Genomic DNA, 18,558 nt, shown 5'->3' with positions numbered 1-18,558 from the left:
CTTCACAGTGCAATTTGGTAGGTAATGGTTTAGCAGGGCTAACTCACTGACAGATTTTATGCAAGACAGGAGGCTAGCATTTTACCTTCCTCTATTAAAAACTTGCGAGGACATAGCTCCTCTTATTGAATGTGATTTTAATCTTTGCACATCCACACCTGCTTCTTTCATAATATTATTCACCCACTGAGCAATGGCCATAACTGAAACTTCTCTATAAGGTTTCACGTATGATATCAATAACTGAGTGACAACATCCGCTCTAAATTCTTCCATCCTTTTTTCATATTCTTTTATACAACCGACCACACAAAATTTGGGTTTCGCCTCAAAATTAGGATAAAGTACTGACTCTGACATGCATTTAGTTCTTCTAATTATGTCAAACAAAAATCCCTCTGGTTGATAAAATCTAGTCTTTAAATCTAACATCCGTACAGCCGAAACTCTTCTAAAAGAAATTAAACATAATAAAGTTGCTAACTTCCAAGACAATTCCCTCAAACCTAAATACCTGTTTGTGGGCCACCCGTCAAAGTCAGAATCAAATTCACATCCCATAATGTATCATACCTAGACTTAGGAGGTCTTTTCAAAGAATACCCTTCATAACTCTACAAACTACAGCACTTCTACCTACCTTGAAATATTTACGGAGGATGATGACTCCCCTAACTCCAAAGATGTAAGAAGAGATCCCTTAGGGGAGGAAATGTTTCCCTGGACAACATAAAACACCCTAGGAGTGCTGAGTGGTGGCCTCTTGACCATGTATCCAAGATCATAAAGCGCTGGATTTGAAATCTGCTTGAAAAGGGAGCAAGGAACATTTTAAGGGCAGAATGCTCAAGGCCAGTAACACAGGATAAAGTGTGTCTTACCCCTAATTTAGACCCAGCGCTTATCACCTTTCCTTTTAAACTGATTAGAGATCCTAGGAAGAGACTGGAGAAGTCCCTTAAATCATATCAACATCGCCTCCTTGAGGTGGTTGAACCCCTGGTGACAATAATTGATTAGGTGGAGTAGGCACCCCATGGACATAAACCTACTCAGAGGATGGAGCCAAAGAGCTCTCCTTGGAAATGCAATTGCAGGCCTTAATGCCAAATGACGTACACTACACTTGTATTAATGAAGATTAATCCAAAGCTTGCAGACCTTGCGGAAAGGGAGCATTCCGAGAATCCTAAGGGTCTTCTCTTTGGTGAAGACATGATTAAATCTCTCAGTAAATATGTTGCAACACTCACTGCCCTTGACAAAGCACAACCTAATATGCACAAGGTTTTTAGTGTATGTGTTTTTGGACTTCAGAAGGGGACTTTCTGCCAGCCACAATTACCAAAGGTCTCATTTAATAAATTACAGACACCTAAGAGGCTCAGGCATGCTCACTAGGTGTTATTTACCATTCACAGCCATATGAACTTATACACATAAGCCATAGCAGTGAAAAACCTTAAATCCAAACAGTATTATTCCCAGTTCTATTCTTGATGGCTGAAGCAGGAAATATAGCTTACGCCATGAAGCAAGGATGTCCACAGAGGATGAAGTTCACTTAAGCACAATAAAAAGACGTCGAGAAACAATCAGAGAAACCTTATGTTCGAGCGCAGTTGTATCAACTGGGCATGCAAGCCCAACTCTCTATTGCTCATTTACACATTCATGGAACTATTCCTAAACTAATACTCAGATACAACGGATCTTATATCATAGATAAATCATTAGCCCTAATGCTGTATATCTGACTATGCCTCAGACACTGAAAATAGGCCCCATATTTCCTGGCCTTGTTGAAAGCTGTGGAACTCTCACTATTTATTCATGAGGTGTCCGCCCCTTACCCTCAATGGTTGTTAATGGACAGGAAGAATTTGAGATGATGGAAATACTAGACTCTTGCTACAAACTGAGGTCACTGGATTACTTGGTGGATTGGAAAGGCTGTGAGGCAGAGGATAAGGAATGGGTCCCAATGTCACAGTTATTTGCTCTTGCATTGATTAGAGCATTTTGTCTTTGATGCCCAAGTGACCTACATCCCTTGGAAGGGGTTTCTGTAGAACCTTGGGAGGAACATACTGTACTGTTAGGACATGCTTGCAGGTACAATTATTAGTAATGCAAGTGGGTTCTGGAAGAGCTGTAGGAATGGAAGATGTTCAGAAGCATCCTTCAGGCCAGCACATCTGTGACAACAGAGAGTGTGGATTCATTAAGGTAGGAGGTGGCACAGGCAGGGGAGTTGGCAGCAACATATGGAGACAATCCCCCAGCAGGAACAGATATGGCAGGTTGAACATACACCTTTGCAAAAAAGAAAGCACCCATAGGAACCCATGACGTGCCCAGCTCAAGATGGTGGAGCCTTACAAAAACCATAACAGCTTCCCAATTCAAGATGACAGTCACAGAAGGAGGGTTTCATATCATTTGGGCCTATTAAAGGCACTCTGGCAAAATAGACATCTCAAAAATCTTGTTCTAAACTTCCTTCTTGGCCCAATCCATTTATGCTTTTCATATGCATCAATAAGAGACTATTGTACTATTTTGGGACTTACTCTTGTAGATTACAACTACCGATTTCCTTTGCTGTAGCCTGTATTCTTTGTCTCTATATGTTTTTTAAATTTACATCACTTCACCATTCAGCACAGGTCAGTGTTATTCACATGAGTTTTCTAAAGCACATCTCTCCTAGTTAATCTGATACCTGTCTTTGTTTGGTGCATTTCAGCTATGTGCTCTGCAGTACTGCCACTGCTGACTCCATGGTTATACTTTTTTTTCAAAGTGCCTATACCATGGTCCGGTCTTCTTCCTCCTTAGGAGCCACAATCAAATGCGGCTGGGCTTGGGTCGAGAAAGAGATAGGGGTGCTACTCATCTTGTGCTGCTTGTGAGCCATTTTGCTGTAACCTGGCACGTATCTGACATACAGTGGCCGTACCAGACAACCATGGGATAAAGAGGGTGTCTCTATGTCCACTTCATGCTATATCTGACATAGCGACTGAAAGTGCTTGAAAATTCACAGAACAAGGCAGACTGTACAACCGAGTCACAGAAATTAGCTATATCTTGCCTGTGTTGTGCCACCAAGATGTCTATCAGACCTAATGTATTCAATAAAAGAGTCATTCTAGGGTTGAGTGAAATACACAATATAAATGTTTTCTCACCCTCCATGTTTAGCACATAAGTGCTCACTGTTTTCACAGTCTCACCATCTACAATGCCTACAGCATTTACAAAGCTATCATTGTGATTTGTGACACCAATAAGTATGGACTTTATGATCCATGTAACTGCTCCATGCCATATGAAAATTAGGATGAAAACTGAATTTGTTTGATGTATTGCTCCATTATATTATCATTAGAATACATCTGAGTCAGGAGATTCTGTTGCAAGAAGCCCTCCTGCATTTACTTATGTCTTAGATACAACATATTCTACTCTTTAATTATATTCTTCCAACACATCAGTCTGATTTATGGTTTAGTGTTTAAGCACAGTTATCTGTGTTCTTTACTTTTTTACAAAACAAACTAATATTCAACGTGCACTCTGTGTTTCACTCATATTATATTATTTATGGTATAATGTATTCTTAGCATTTTATAATGACAGCTGAGCTTGGTAGGTAGACATTAATAGTCACTTAAGATGGACAGGTTTGTTAATATCGGTATTATCCCTGGATGATTTGTCTGAGTATGATATTTGTACCCCTTCTCTTTAAAGGAAGCTCAATCACTTGCGTATTTTGCAGCAATCATCTGTTTGCTAATGCTATATCACACATCCTCCATAGGCGCCATTATTTTATCTCAGCTACCATGCAAGCTAGGAGATTCCCCAATATTGCAGAAGTGCTCCAGAACATTTAGTTAGCTTTCGATTTAACTCGCTGTCTAGTAAGTTTCTCTTGTCAACTACTGCCACACACTGGATGTATTTCGGACAGATTAAAACTACAGCCTCAAATGCAGCTATATTTACCTACCACTAAGTAGTAACCAATGTATCAACGTACCACCACATCAAGCAGAAATGTACATAATGTTCGCAGGGATTACATGGACATCACTACATTAACCCAATAGTCATATAATATAGTTAGCCTGTATCTTATACCATGCATTAACCTACAATCAGCCCTAGGCCAGACCTTCTTATCCCACCCCTTTCTCTATTCCTAATCCTAATCCCTATCCATACCAGTAACTGTAAATCTAAGCATCATCATCATGTGCTTTGTAAATCACCTTATTGTTCATTAAAAGACATTCCAAGCTTTACTGGCAGCCCATTAAGTCACAGGAGACAATTGGAAGTATGTGCATCTCAGTTCAAATGTTTCCTTGAAGGTTGTCCGGTTCAATAGAGAGGAAATAGTGATATTTTACAGTGTGATCCTTTCCTGTTGGTATGCTTGAGCCCTTCTCTGCCATTTCACATTCAACACAGGTTAGGCTTGCACCCTTTTGTAAAATAGTCACTCACATTCACAAAGTTGCTCATACACTCGCCAACTCCCACAGTCACTCAACTGTTCATTCACTGTCTCCATATTAATGCTTCTAACCTACCTATGTTTGAAAATGATCACCCCTTGTCCACATGCTATACTGACTCCAAAGTTGCTAAATTCTAATGCCACTAGGAAGAGGAGAAGACGCTGTTCCGGGGAGAAGACCGGAAGGAGTCTGAATCATTGATGTCCCTCGTCCGAGGGGAAGGTCTTGGTTGCCACAAGAACCAAAGCTCTGTGATAGTCTAGCCGAGGATGTCCAGCTCTCCGAGCTGCAGACCTAAATGAGTGTGTTTTAAGTTCCACTGTATGTGTGGGGTGTTTTAAGAAGTATATCCTAACTCCAACCTTTTACATTTGCTTGAGGATTTGTGGGTCAGGGGTAGGAGAGTTCAGGTGAAAGGAGATGGAGTTGTTGTTTGCTTGCCTAGTTGGCTAGAGTCACCAATTTATTCCTTGACAGGTACTTCCAGTTCTCAAAGTATAGGTAGGGGTGAATAGAAGGAGCATGTTTAATATCAACTGACTTGCACTAGACACGTCTCCATGACGTCGTTCGAAAACATCAACTTCCACCATTGATGATCCATTTGATAACACCCATGCTTTCCCCATGGCTGATCATGCTGATATGATAACACAAGGCCACATGGCATCCTCACCTGGAACATTAAAGGTCTGCTAGATAGAGTCAAGAGGGGAGCAGTACTGAAAACAGCTAAACACCCTGCTGCAGATATACTCTTTCTTCTGGAGACCCATTTGATGAGAAGCAGATGTCCGTTTCTTCCTTCCTCTGATGGGGTTCTCCCTGGTGTTCTAAGTAGGCTTCTCCAGATTGTCTGGAAGGTGGTCATACTGATCCGAAATCATGTGTCCTTTAAAGCCACAAGAATCTGGCATGATAAGTTAGGAAGATTGCTGCAGTTACAGGGTTCCTATAAGGGGAACCACAATCCATGATTATTGTTTATGCCCCACACCATTGTCAGTAGATTTCCTTCTGATCATTGAAGATTTAACAACAGTTTCCTCCAGGCCCTTGGATATTGAAAGGTGATTTAAATGGGGTGGGAGATTAGTCCAGTAACAGATCAAATTGGATATCCAGGAGAAACCGGGGCAACGGCCCTTTGTTAGATTCATTGATGCTTTGAGAATGTCAGATGTCTGAAGAGCCCGGACCCAACAGAAAAATGCTTTATGTTCTACTCCAGGCAACACAGGTAGTCTCTTGTCTGAATTTCTTCCTTGTACCAAAATCTGAGGTCCAGAAAGTGTGTGTAGGGGCACACATATTGGGAGGCGACTTTCAGACTATTCCCTGGAAATAATGCTGTTTTGACTGAGACAGGGACATATCAAAACCATCTGGCAGCTTAGTACACGGTATCTGTCAGACTCACAGTGCCAACAACATATACTCAATGCCACAGAACAAAAGCTCAGTTGAATCACCCAGTGAATCACCCAGTACACTCTGGTAGGTGTTCAAAGCCACTTTAAGAGGGGACATTGTTTGTTGGCTTGTAATTCAGAGTCAAATTTATCAACTGGGTGACAAAACGAGTAGGATCCTTGGTTGGTTATGCAGCAACACTTCCAAATGTGAAACTTTTGCCTAGCTCCTTGATGAGGGCAGGAATAAAGTGAGTGAGGACCAGTAGATTCCCTGTTGTTTTGCATCTTACTATGCTGCCTTGTACTTCGGAGTGGATACATCTGATTTTGGGTATGTAGGGGAGTTCATGACTGACCTCCCTTACGGAGACACTGATAGCAGAAGACAGAGACCACCTCGAGGGTTGGGGAATATGCCAGGCCCTAAAGGGTTCCCCATGAAAGAGGTTTTTGGGGAGGCTTTGAAAAGAGGCATGCTTCCACATGATCTACGCACAGCCAGGATAGTTGTCATCCCTAAACCTCGACACCCCCTTAAGCGTTGTCCCTCATACTGTTCTACGTTTTTGCTCAATGTGAAGGTGAAGATCTGAGCAAGATTCTTGCCAATTGGCTTTTAAAAGTAGTCGGCTCACTGGTTCACCCTGGACAATTAGGTTTTAAGCCTCATTGAGTTACAAGGCTTAATATTAGACATGTGCACAATGCGTTGGACTTGGTTGACAGGAGTGCAAGCGACGCTGTTTACTTGATGAGTTGGGAATATCTGTTTCTGCTTTTGGTTAAAACTAACTTCGTCCCTAAGTTCATTGACTATATATGGCTGCTGTACAAAAGGCCTTCCTGCCAAAGTAGGGTAGGAAGATATGTGTCCCATCTCTTCAGTGTAACGCTTGGTACCCTTCAGAGGCACCACTGTCACCCTTACCTTTTGCTCTTGCCACATAGCCTCTGGCCTGGCAGTTGAAGATCAGCACAGAGGTTAGGGGGTTTTGAGTGGGCCCCAGGAGTACTGGACAGGGAGGTGTTGTCTGCCTGCAACATCCTGTTTGTCCTGGATGATCATCAATTGTCAGGACCACTGGCTCTTCAGATGCCTCAGATCTTTGGGAAATTCTCAGAGCATACCATCAATAAAGCTAAATATTCTGTGTACCCCACTGGATGCCCGTCTGCCTTACTGGAATGGGCTGGTGACTTACAGGTCCTGAATGAGAGGGTTAGGTACCTCACAGTTTACATTACAGAAGATTTGCAAAGATTGTGGGTGAGAAACATCCAGCCACAGGTGAATTGTTTAAACCGAGACCTGGGGTTTTGGTTGGTGCACCCTCTGTGCTTCTTAGGATGCTCCTCTATTTACAAAATGGAAGTCCTATACTGCTTGCTCAATCAACTACAAAACTATCCATATACTATTCTGAGCTCCTCCTTTACTAGCATTGATGCATTCTTGTGGAACTTCCTTCGAATCACCATTGTAGGGTTGTTCTGTTGAAATGCTTTAAATCTACTTTTGAAGGAGATGTAGCGACCCACAACATCTATTAATACTATAGGGCTTCTCATTCAATTATCATAAAGGAATGGTGGTTCAACAGCGATGGGAACCCGTCCTTGCTTCTGAGAAATGGACAATGCAGTGGATGCAGATTTCGCACCCACATTATTGTGGCTTGACCTCTCTTTCTCTTCCACCGGCCTGAAAAGTGGTGTTTTGCATCTGGTATGAGGCTTCCTGGATGTGGGAAGGGCATGATGTTTGACAAAGGAGACGCCTCTATGGCCGGGGTGCTGGTTGAGACAGGTGCCCGAGTTTCATGGATTTAGGCAATGGGATGCTATTTGTTACTCAAAATTGGGGGTCGGACACTGTTCAGAGTCATATTAAGATTGTGTGCAGACCTCTTGAGAGACTACGACCTCCAAAGTAGTCAATTCTTTAGATACTTGCAGATTCTGCATGCCTTTATGCCTCATAATTTGGGCCTAGAGGAGCTCCCAGACTAGCCCGATAGAGGCCAAAGTTTTAGCTGGAAAACTGAGGGATCATAAACTATTGCAAGTTTTTTGTTCCCTAGTGACCACTTCGCTGGACTAATTTGGTCATCTGCAAGAAGAAAGGGAAAAGCAATTTAAGCCCTCTGACAGAAGCTGATTAGAGGAAAAAATGAGCCACCCCCTGGGAGTCTGCAAATGCATCACATTTCAGAGGCACACAACTGAAGTATTCACACAGAGCATACTCCAGATGTACCAGGGTGTGGAAGATGGAAATGGTGTCCTCACCGAGTTGTCTGAAATGCTTCTCCCTGAGGGCAGACTTCATAGATACCATTACAAAGGTGACTTTCTTCAGAGAAGGGGTACTCCTATGCCTGGGAAGGGTGATGGGTTTGTGCCTTCCCGGAAAGCCCAAATTCACTTTGTTACACATTACAATTGACATAGACAGTAACATATATAAATTGGTACTGCTGTAGTTGGGTCCTGTAGTGGCCATGAGAGACACTGTCATGGAAAGAAACAAACCCCCATCACTAGAGGGGTGGAAGAAGGGTCTGGACCACTGTACACGTTCAGAAAGACCTATTTGTGTTGCTAGAGGATGCCCCCACAAACATTACAAAATAAGGTCTGATTAGTGCCAATATAGAGGTATTCTCCTCGAGCCTTGTGTCAAGCAATACCAGACGATGGAGAGTGATATATTCCACTTTGAAACTTTAAAGGCTCCTACACTGGTGTACAAAAGAGCTTTGAAATACACCTGATATTGAACACAATCATCTGTTGGGGATGTTATGTGCGTACAAGAACACACTGCTTTATTGTAGTTGTTTTTTGTATGCTATGTCAAATCTCAATAAAAATAATTATAAAAACGTCTAAAACTACAGAATATGCTTAAAGTGCAAAGACCAACTTTCAGTTGTCAAGGCACACACAAAATCAAAGTTGTGCAGGCACTGCAAATAAGTAGAAGGTTCTTGTCTCCCATATGTTACGAGTTACTCTTTTTCTAAACAATTTGTAGTTCAGGAAAAGAGAGTCACAGTAGACAACATCTTACAGCAGTGTTCAGCAACATAGAACCTATCCCTTGAATTAATATTTTCTATCCATCCACTGTCTCAAAAGCTTTTCTCCTATCAGCAGAACAAATCCCATCCAAATCATGTGCCACAGTGTGTTCAGAATCTGAGTTTTGCAAAACCTCAAGCAGCATTGACACATCAAGTGACTGGTTGACTCTTAGCAATCAACATGTCAACTACGAAGCTGAACACCACATTGGCTGTCCTTGATAATCCAACCAGTCTTCCAACGTCTATCAAGACAGCTTAGCCCGACAGAGACCCTTACTGAGAATGTTTACATAAGGCTTTACATTTTGTAAATATATCCCAAGTCAGACTCCATTTTTTATAATGTTAAATTAGCCTGTCTGCCTTTAGTCCACAATCTGCATGTCATTTGTGTTCGCAAAACTAATGAAAGGGCCATTTTCTGATTTTGTTATTACATAACACAAGTTTGACACAATCTCTTTGGTATATACATCTCAAGGTTTAACAGTAGATATTAAGGTAAACCTGAAGTCTAAGTGCACATATTTTTATCTTGTTAGTTTAGACGGGTTACATCTTGGACTTAGGAAAATCCCCACTAGATTGTGCAATTCAGTCTAAACGTCAGTGGTCACTATCCTAGGAATTGACCATGAAGCTGGAAAGATCTAGATACCAGGTTATCACAAGAGCTTCTACCAGACTGCTGGTACATCCAGTCTTATGTCAAGAGTCGATTCAGTAATGAGAGGATCTGAGCCTAGCTGCTGTGTTTTCAGCTGATAACATGGCTGAAAAGCTGAAAACACATATGCAGTGCACAGGCCCCCAAGAAACTCTCAAGTCAAGTTAGCTATTCCATGCTTTCATAGTGTAGTCAGGGCCGGCTTTTGGGTGGTGCGAGCGGTGCAGCCGCCCCTGGCGCTGACCTCGGTGGGGGGGGGGGCTGTGTTTAGCAATAACTTCTGAAACTTGTGATTTAAAGGCACCTGCTGAAAAGTTCTTGTGAGTCCAGCCTTCAGGAAACAATTAAAATGTCAAGATACCTCTTGTGCTAATGTTCCTGTTAGGGAGGGAGATTGGAGTTTTGCCTAGCGGCAGCTTTGACTCAGCATAAAGTAGCATAGAGGATTAATATGCCTGCTGCAAAAAAACAGAACTATAGGGCATATTTAGGAAAAGTGGCGCATCCCCCCTAAGCCACCATGTGTGCATCATATATAAAATACGGCGCACAATGGCGGTAGTTAGGGAACTATAGTCAGAATTTTTTTATGCTAGTCTGGCGCTCTGCAGGATTAGTGTAAAAAATATTGACGCTAATCTTGAAAAGCACTCAGAGGCCCATTGTAACCAATGGAAGCCTCCTTTTAATGCATGCTCTGAGCAGGCGTTAAAAGTGCCAGAAAAAAATAAAGTAACTAAATCTGATAGATTTCTTTGCATTATTTTTTTGGCCTCCCTAACTGGGGGATGGCCCCGTTGTATACATTATGCCTGGTGCATGCATAATGTAATGCAAAGGGATACAAAGTGGCACAATTCCTGCATTGCTCCACTTTGTAAATATGGCGCAGTGTTTTTGGCCCTCTAAAGCCACATTAGCGTAAAAAAAAGATGCTAATGTGGCGTTAGAATGGCACTAGGGGCTCTTAATTATGCCCCCATATTTTATGTGGATAGCTGAGTGGATTAGTAAATCCAGCCTTTACAAGTGCTTTAAAACACATGAATGTATGTGAAAGGGGAACAATGGAGAGATGAGGGGCTCAATTGCCAGGTGGTAGTGAGTGAAACTGAGGAGGTGGGGGGGTGCCAAAATAAACTGTCGCACAGGTGTAGCACAGTGGTTCCCAAACTGTGGTCCGGGGACTCCTGGGGGGGTCTGCAAAGCCTCCTCAGGCGGTCCGTGAATGCAGAAAATGTATTAATATTAACAGATTAATAAAGTGTACATGAATAATGTGACTAAATGTACAATTGAACATTTTAAGACATACTGTAAATGTCAAGGAATTTGAATTTGGAGGCTAAAAATTAAATTAGTATCCTCAGATTGATTCATGGGAACAGTGCAGGTGCATCAAACAGAATATATTATGGATGGTGTGTGGCTTCAGTTGAATTTAGAAAAGCTCCAACCTTCCAATTAAATTTTGTATTGATATTTGGTTGCAAATTAAATAAAATGTGTTATCATTTGTATATGATGAATGATTGTTTCTGTATTTTTCGTGTATTGTTTTTCATTTCAAATCATCAACAATGTTTAGACCGTGGTCACCGTCATTCAATAATGACGTAATGGGGGGTCCCCTCATTCCAATAATGATTCAGTGGGGGTCCCCATATTCAACTAATGATAAAGTGGGGGTCCACAGAAGTCAAAAGGTTGGTAACCACTGGTGTAACACATAGAAGTAGAGTTAGGGTGGTAGGCTGTTTTGAACATTCTAAAACATGTTAAAACTGTTTGTTTTATTCTTGTTGCTAGCAACATGCATAAGTGCTTTTTAATTATATTCTGTGTGATTATTATTTGTGTACTATGCAACAAAAAACATTTTAAAATATATAGACCCTAATTTTAAGATTGGCGGTAAAAGACTGTCACTGCGGCTATCATCCGTCCGCCATGTTATGACCACAGCTGGATTTCCGCCACAAGAAGGGTGGAAATCTGGCTGCTACCATCCTGCGGGATGGCGGTAAGGTGGCGCTGCTACCACCAGTGAATACCGCCAGCCGTATTATGTCAAATAATACGGCCTGGCAGTGTTCTGCTGGTGGGCGCTGCTGGTGGTAGCAGCGCCCCGCCCCGTCTCCTGCCGGAAGACCCCCTGTATCCAGGTAAGTTGGGTCTCCTACCGTGGAGGGGGGTGGTGTGTGTGTGTGGGGGTGTGTGCATGTATGTGTGAGTCTGTGCATGAATGCGAGTGTGTGTTTTGTGCTGTGTGCGTGTGTGCATGAATGTGTGTGTGGGTGTATGCATGAAAATTGGAATGCATGTCTGTGTGTATGTTTTGATGTGTGTGCGGATGTGTGTGTGAATGGATGAATGCATGTATGTATGTGTGAATGAGTGTGTGTCTGCATGTGTGTGTGTGAATGGGGGAGCGGGGATATAGAGGGGGTGGGAGGGTGTTTGGAGAGGTATGGGGAGGGGGCCTCCTATCAGTGACAGAGAACGAATTCCCTGTCACTGATAGGACCTACCGCCATGGTTTTCGTGGCATTACGAATGACCCGAAAACCATGGGGGTAGGCAGGGACATAATCCCGCTGGTGGCACAATGACGGCCGCCGTACTGGAGATGGTTATATCCAGCCCGGCAGCTGCTACCGCCATGGCGGTTGGAGTGGTTTATTGGAAGTTTGGCTTCAGCCAACCCACCAATGTCATAATGTGGCGGTAAGTACCGCCAGCCTGTTGGCGGTACTACTGCCATATTAGCACCGACCGCTGGGGTCATAATGACCCCCAAAGTGTCTTTCTTAGTGCTATGCTTGAGTGTGCTATTCTTATAACAAAATTGGGGTTGAATTACCACTGTGTACCTGAACCATTTATGTGACTGTTAGCAACTCATAAAACACAAACACAATGCCTCACAGGAATGCTCACTGGGTTGTGTGGGGCTGCAATTAAATTTGACTTCCTTAATCAGTAAATGTGCACTGTACTAAGTCTTTGCACCTGTGGGTTAGGCACCTAACCCCTGCAGACTTGGGCCATATTTATACTTTTTTAACACCGCATTTGCATCATTTTTTTAGGCAAAAGCAGCACAAACTTACAAAATATAATTGTATTTTGTAAGTTTGCACCGCTTTTGCGTAAAAAAATAACACAAATGCCGTTCCAAAAAAGTATAAATATGGCCCTTGGTGCCTGAAACCCAGGATTTGCAGCAAATTGGTGTGGAAAGTGCTACATAAATCCAATTAGAATATTGGGGGCTCTTTGGAGACAATGGAGTGCCAGAGGGGTAAAATGGCTTTTTATATGATTTCTGCTTCAACATTCCAATGTTCGTCTTCTGTTTCTCCCTTGTTATTTTGTATTTAAAACCTTTTTTTTATTTGGTGTAACAAAGGAAAAAACAACACATATGCAGCACAATTAAACTGTTTCTACCTTGTTAATTTAGAACTATAATCAACATAGAAAGCATTTTTTCTGGTCATAACAAACTATGCATAAAGTTTTAATCCATGGAATGTCCCAAGCACAAACAGTTTGTTTTGCAAGTAAGCTGCTAAAGCTGACATGTCTACCCAGAAGAAAAGTGTAGGCTACTCCTGCCTGCTCAGGGGAGTGAAGATATTGCACTATCTATGATGCAGTTGCAGTGAGTGGATTTACTGAGGAACGTGTGGAAACCTGGATGTGATGTTTAAGCATTTTTTGTGAACTGTTACACACAGGTTTATATCTGGTACACATTACTGTTGAAGTACCAATCGAGAATTTAGGTATTCGGTTCTGACTTGTGTGTGATTTGATTGTGCTTGCAGAGAATGTCTGTGAAATTGTTTGTCTGTCCTTGGTAGGTGTTTTCCTAGAGGTGGATGTGCTGTTTGAGGGTGCAGTGCTGCATCCTTTATGTAATTAATGAGAGCAGTAGAAAGGAGGTCTCTTGCTGTTTTTGAATGTAATACAAGGGCTCTCATGTTGTTTGGACTTATTAGAACAGGCTTGCATTGTGAGTGTGTTTGGAAAGTTGTCAGCTGTAGAAACATTGTTTTCAGAAGTAATGTAGGAAGCTGGCCTGGTGTGTGGTGAGCACCTATGGTGTTATCACCTTATACCAGGTCCAGGTATCTCCTATTAATGAGATGTAGAGTGTCTAGGAAGCGAGGGCTCTTTAGAGGTAGCTGTGGATGAGCAGCCAAGACTAGGAGACATGCAAAGCTTATGCAATATCACTACAGTCACGCAGCACTTGCACACATGAAAGAACCACACAGTGTTACAAAAATAAAGTTACTTTATTATGGTAACACAAATACTAAAATAATATATAGGCAATACTCCACTGGGAAGTGAGTAGCCACACTATTATGTACACATTAGAAGTCTGTGATTAGCATAGAAAGCAATAGCAAATAGTAAAACAATAGAAATAGTGAAGGCCCTAGGGGGAGACCAAACCATATACTAAATAAGTGGAAGGTGAAAGGTAGTCCCCCACCAAAGGAAGTGGAATCAGTAGAGGGGAGCTGGAGGAACTAGAAACCCCAAAAGGTAAGTACCAGGATGCCCCCAGCTACTAGGAAAGAAGAGGTAAGTACCTGCTTTTCCCCCAAGCCCACAGGAGAATTTTGGATAAGGACTCTACAAGACTGGAAAAAACGAAAGGTGGATCCTGACAGAAGAGGACATGTCAAAGAAGGGGACCAAGTCCAGTTCAAGTTGGAGCGTCTGGCTGTGGCAGGAGCCACTACCCACCCTTCTGTAGATATAGGACCAGGTCGATGGTGGGTGAAGAAAGTCAGCAGTGCAGCACAGGAGCAGAAGAGGAGTTCAACAGGTGATGCAAGTGATGTCCCACATCGGCGGTCGTGATGCAGTCAGTCACTGGTGCTGGAAAAACACCAACAAGCCTTGTCAAATGCAAGAGTCGGAGAAGAAGGTTATGTAAGGCTGAAAAGGACCAACAAGGCCTAGGGGACTCTACCCAAAGAGGGGAGTCCGAGGTGACTCTCAGCAGCTGGGAGAGCCACAAGAAGAGGAGGCAGCCCCCTTAGGCGACCTACAGGTAGCAGGCAAGGAGTCGCAGTGAGGCCCACTCAGCATACCTGGAGAGGAGTCTCACATCGCTGGAGCAGCAGGCAGGAGACTGTGCTTTGCAGGGAAAAGTGCTGGATGCCGGGGCTACATGGAGCCTGTAGAACCCTTGCAGGAGGAACGAACAAGCCTTGGTAGCCGCAAGAGTCACGGTGCACAACGGTTCTGTCCTGCGAGGAGAGGCAAGGGCTTACCATCACCCAAGTTGCACAGCTGGTAAGGAGAGGACCAAGGGGAGTACTCCAGACTACCACCTGTGATGCAGGATCCACCCAGTCCCAGAGGAGAGAAGATCTTTGCAGCCGATCGCCATTGCAGTTGATGCCTGTGGATGCAGGGGAGTGGCTCCTTCACTCCAAGGGAGATTCACTCTTGCTTCCTGTGCAGGCTGAAGACTCGTCACCCTCAGAGGATGCACAGCCAGAGAAATGTTGCAGTTGCTGGAAGGAGTCGGGGAAACAATGTTGCAGAACAGAGTTGTCGCTGTAGTTGCAGATTGTCGGTTCCTCGAGGGTCCAGTTGCAGTTCCAGTGGCCAGAAGATGAAGTAAACGGTGCAGAGGAGTCCTGCTGGAATCTTGCACATTAAATCTGAAGACCCACCGGGGAGGGAGGCCTTAAATAGCTCAGGAAGAGGGGTTGGTCACCTAGCAGGGTGACCACCTATCAGGAGGGGGCTGCGACATCACCTGCCTGACCTGGCCACTTAGATGCTCCCAGTGGCCTCTGCCCACCTTGGATTCAAGTCCATAGACTGATGCAAACCGGTTTATGCACAGAGGGCACCAGATGTCCCCTTCAAAGCATACCAATGGCTTGGGAAGGATACCCCTCCCAAGCCATTTACCACCTATTTCCAAAGGGAGAGGGTGTTGCCTCCCTCTCCGAAATGAAATCCTTTGTTCTGCCGTCCTCTGCTTGAGCTGGTCATGCAGAAGGAGGGCAGAAACCTGTCTGTGGGGTGGCAGCAGCGCGGGCTGCCCGGAAAACCCTAAAAGACTGGTAGGAGTAATGCTGGGGGTTCTCTAAGGAGCACTGAGAGTGCATTGGATCATACAACCAATACTGGTAACAGTACTGGGGTATGATTCAGACATGTTTGATACCAAACATGCCCAAATTCGGAGTTACCATTATGTAGCTGGAAACCAGTACACAGGTAAAATGGCTTCCCCGCACTTACGAAGTCCAGGAAAATGGAGTTGGAGTTCGTAATGGCACCTCTGCTCATGCAGGGGAGCCCTCACACACAGGTACCTGCACCCTGTCCTCTGGGCTAGGAGGGCCTGCCACAGGAGTTACTTTCAGTGACGTGTAATGGAAGGGAGCAGTGCATGTACATTTTCACGCAGGCTGCACCGGCAAGCCTGCAGACACATGTTGGATGGGCTCCCATGGGTGGCACAATACATGCTGCAGCCCATGGGGAAGCCCTGGTGCCCCAATGCCCTGGGCACCTAGGTACCATATACAAGGGACTTATATGGGGCCACCAGTAGGGCGATTATGGGGTGTGTAAAGTCCTTAGCAACCAAATTCAGAGGGAGAGAGCACAGTCACTGGGGTCCTGGTTAGCAGGATCCCAGTGAACACAGTCAAAACACACTGACGGCAAGCTAAAAGTGAGAGTAACCATGCCAAAAAAAGAGGGTTCTTTCCTACAGTTGTCAGCCATAGAAACATTGCTTTTAGATGTAAGACATTGATGTGCAGTTGTTTAACATTGATCTATTTGCCCTTAACTGAGAAATAGGATAGATGTACTCTCACAAAACCGAAAGGAAGGTGTTTATCTTGAATGTGATGTGAGGCTGGGGATCTGCAATACTGTGATATTTTGTATGTTCCACCACTGCACTTGTGCTTGACCTGAGGCAACAAAAACCACTGATCTTCTCAAGCATCAATCGCTTGGGCAGTTGTGCAATTTTCTGCAGTTGTGTTTTAAAACTGTTTAATATTTAGGCACATTCTTGACTGTTCTACCATTTTTGGACAATGTTTCAACAAGAAAATCTACCTGCTCTTTTTCTGCAGCCAAATCGACAACTTCATGCTGAGTGGCCCATTACATTATAGCATGGTATATTCATGTTTCATCCTCCAGAGAAGATTTAACAGGGTACTCTTCCAGAGGCTTTTCATTATCAGATTGTACTAATTATTTTTTGCATGCATCTTCAAAACGTTGTACCAGCTCCTCATAAGCCTTCCTATGGTTCCCAGCATTGTATGTGTTTGTATGTGATGTACTTAGAGGGTGAGTAGGGTAGTGTGCCTTGATGTACAGGTGCCTGTTAAGATGGCAAGATGGGTGGTGCCTGTCTGATCCGGGGCCACTGTTTGTTTGGGAGTGTGGCAGGTACTTAGCTTAAGTGAAATGACCTTTTTGAAGAAATATTTCACTTAGTACTAGTCTTGCCTGAGGTTGAAACATTCTATAATGAAGGTCTGATTGATTTAGTTTTGTTTCTCGGCCTAAAGACAACCATCTGAGATCTTGTTAAAAGATTGGCTGTTTGTGGAATTTGTAAGAGCACTTTGCTCTAAAATCCTGACTGTCTGTTGTGTGATCATGTGATAGTGACAAGGAATACTTTTGAACTTAGACTTCCTTTGGTCTTCAGGCTGAAGCTCACTTGGCACCTGAAGAAGGCATGCCTTTAATCATTTGTTTTCTAGGCCGATCCTCCTTTAGAATTACAAAGGGTTTCATGGGATGAATCACCTTGTGTTACGAGGCAGACTTTCAGGAAACATCAGGTGCTGGGGTCATGATTTGGAGTGTGTTTGGTCCCATTAGTGTGTGACGAGTTTAGGGCACCCCTATTGTGTAGACAGTGTCAGTTTTACAACCTGAAATTGTGAGTCTTCTTACAGGTTCACTACCCACAAAGCAACGTAAGAGTTTTAGACTGCATCACATTATTTATACACACTAAAACTACTTTATTTTGACGGTTTGCCCCCATGATTAACACACCTACAATCATTGTGCTGATGAATAGTCTGTTTACACTTGAAATGACAAGTTGAACAACTTTCTTTGATGTGTTCCCATGGTAGGCACATATGACATATCCAGTGCCACAAGATTGTGCCAACTTCATATTACATTAAGGACAACACTGAAAAGGTGTACTTTCAAAACTCCACCTCCAAAGAGGCATGGTCATATATTTTGGAATGATAGTATGAAGCTTGCAAGATTGAGCAATGTGAATGACTCATTTTGATGCGTTTTGTAGTCATTATGGAGTTCAGCTTTCTGCAGAAGTTGTTGATGCCCTTCAGTATATTCTTGTCTTGGGTGCCAAGCTAGAAAACCCATCTTTCTGCTTGTGATATATTTTAGCTCCGAACCCGAAGTCAGAAAAAAATAACTGTGGGGCCTACCCAATGATATATTGTTGATATCAGATACATAACTTATTCTCAAAACAAAATGTAAACCGCTGAAGTAAACACCACAAGCAGCAATCACATCAGTCCAGAGACATTGTTTGATGAATTTCTCTTTCATACTTGCATTCCTTGGAGTGTAACTGCAAACTGGCAGAGTGACTCAAACAATACACATACGGCCAAGCACACAAAACACACAGCTCCCATTCAGTGTAATAGCCAGTGCACCCATTCAATGGATTTGTTGCTCTTGAGACATGCTGCTGAAAACATATTTTATAACTATTGCGCTAACAGCACAAACAAGATGCAACAATCGGTTAAACTTGTGATCCATGCGGG

At 43.2% G+C, this 18,558-nt stretch overlaps 1 protein-coding gene across 2 annotated transcripts in view; it reads right to left on the bottom strand.

Annotated features, from left to right (window-relative positions):
- Positions 1-18,558, bottom strand: part of DDR2 (discoidin domain receptor tyrosine kinase 2) — a 737,021-nt gene that overhangs the window by 337,626 nt on the left and 380,837 nt on the right. The window lies entirely within an intron of this gene.

Source organism: Pleurodeles waltl, chromosome 4_2 (assembly GCF_031143425.1).
Source record: "Pleurodeles waltl isolate 20211129_DDA chromosome 4_2, aPleWal1.hap1.20221129, whole genome shotgun sequence".
NCBI lineage: Eukaryota > Metazoa > Chordata > Amphibia > Caudata > Salamandridae > Pleurodeles > Pleurodeles waltl.
The sequence above is the reverse complement of the archived record's forward strand: the minus strand, read 5'-3'. Positions and strand labels throughout refer to the sequence as shown.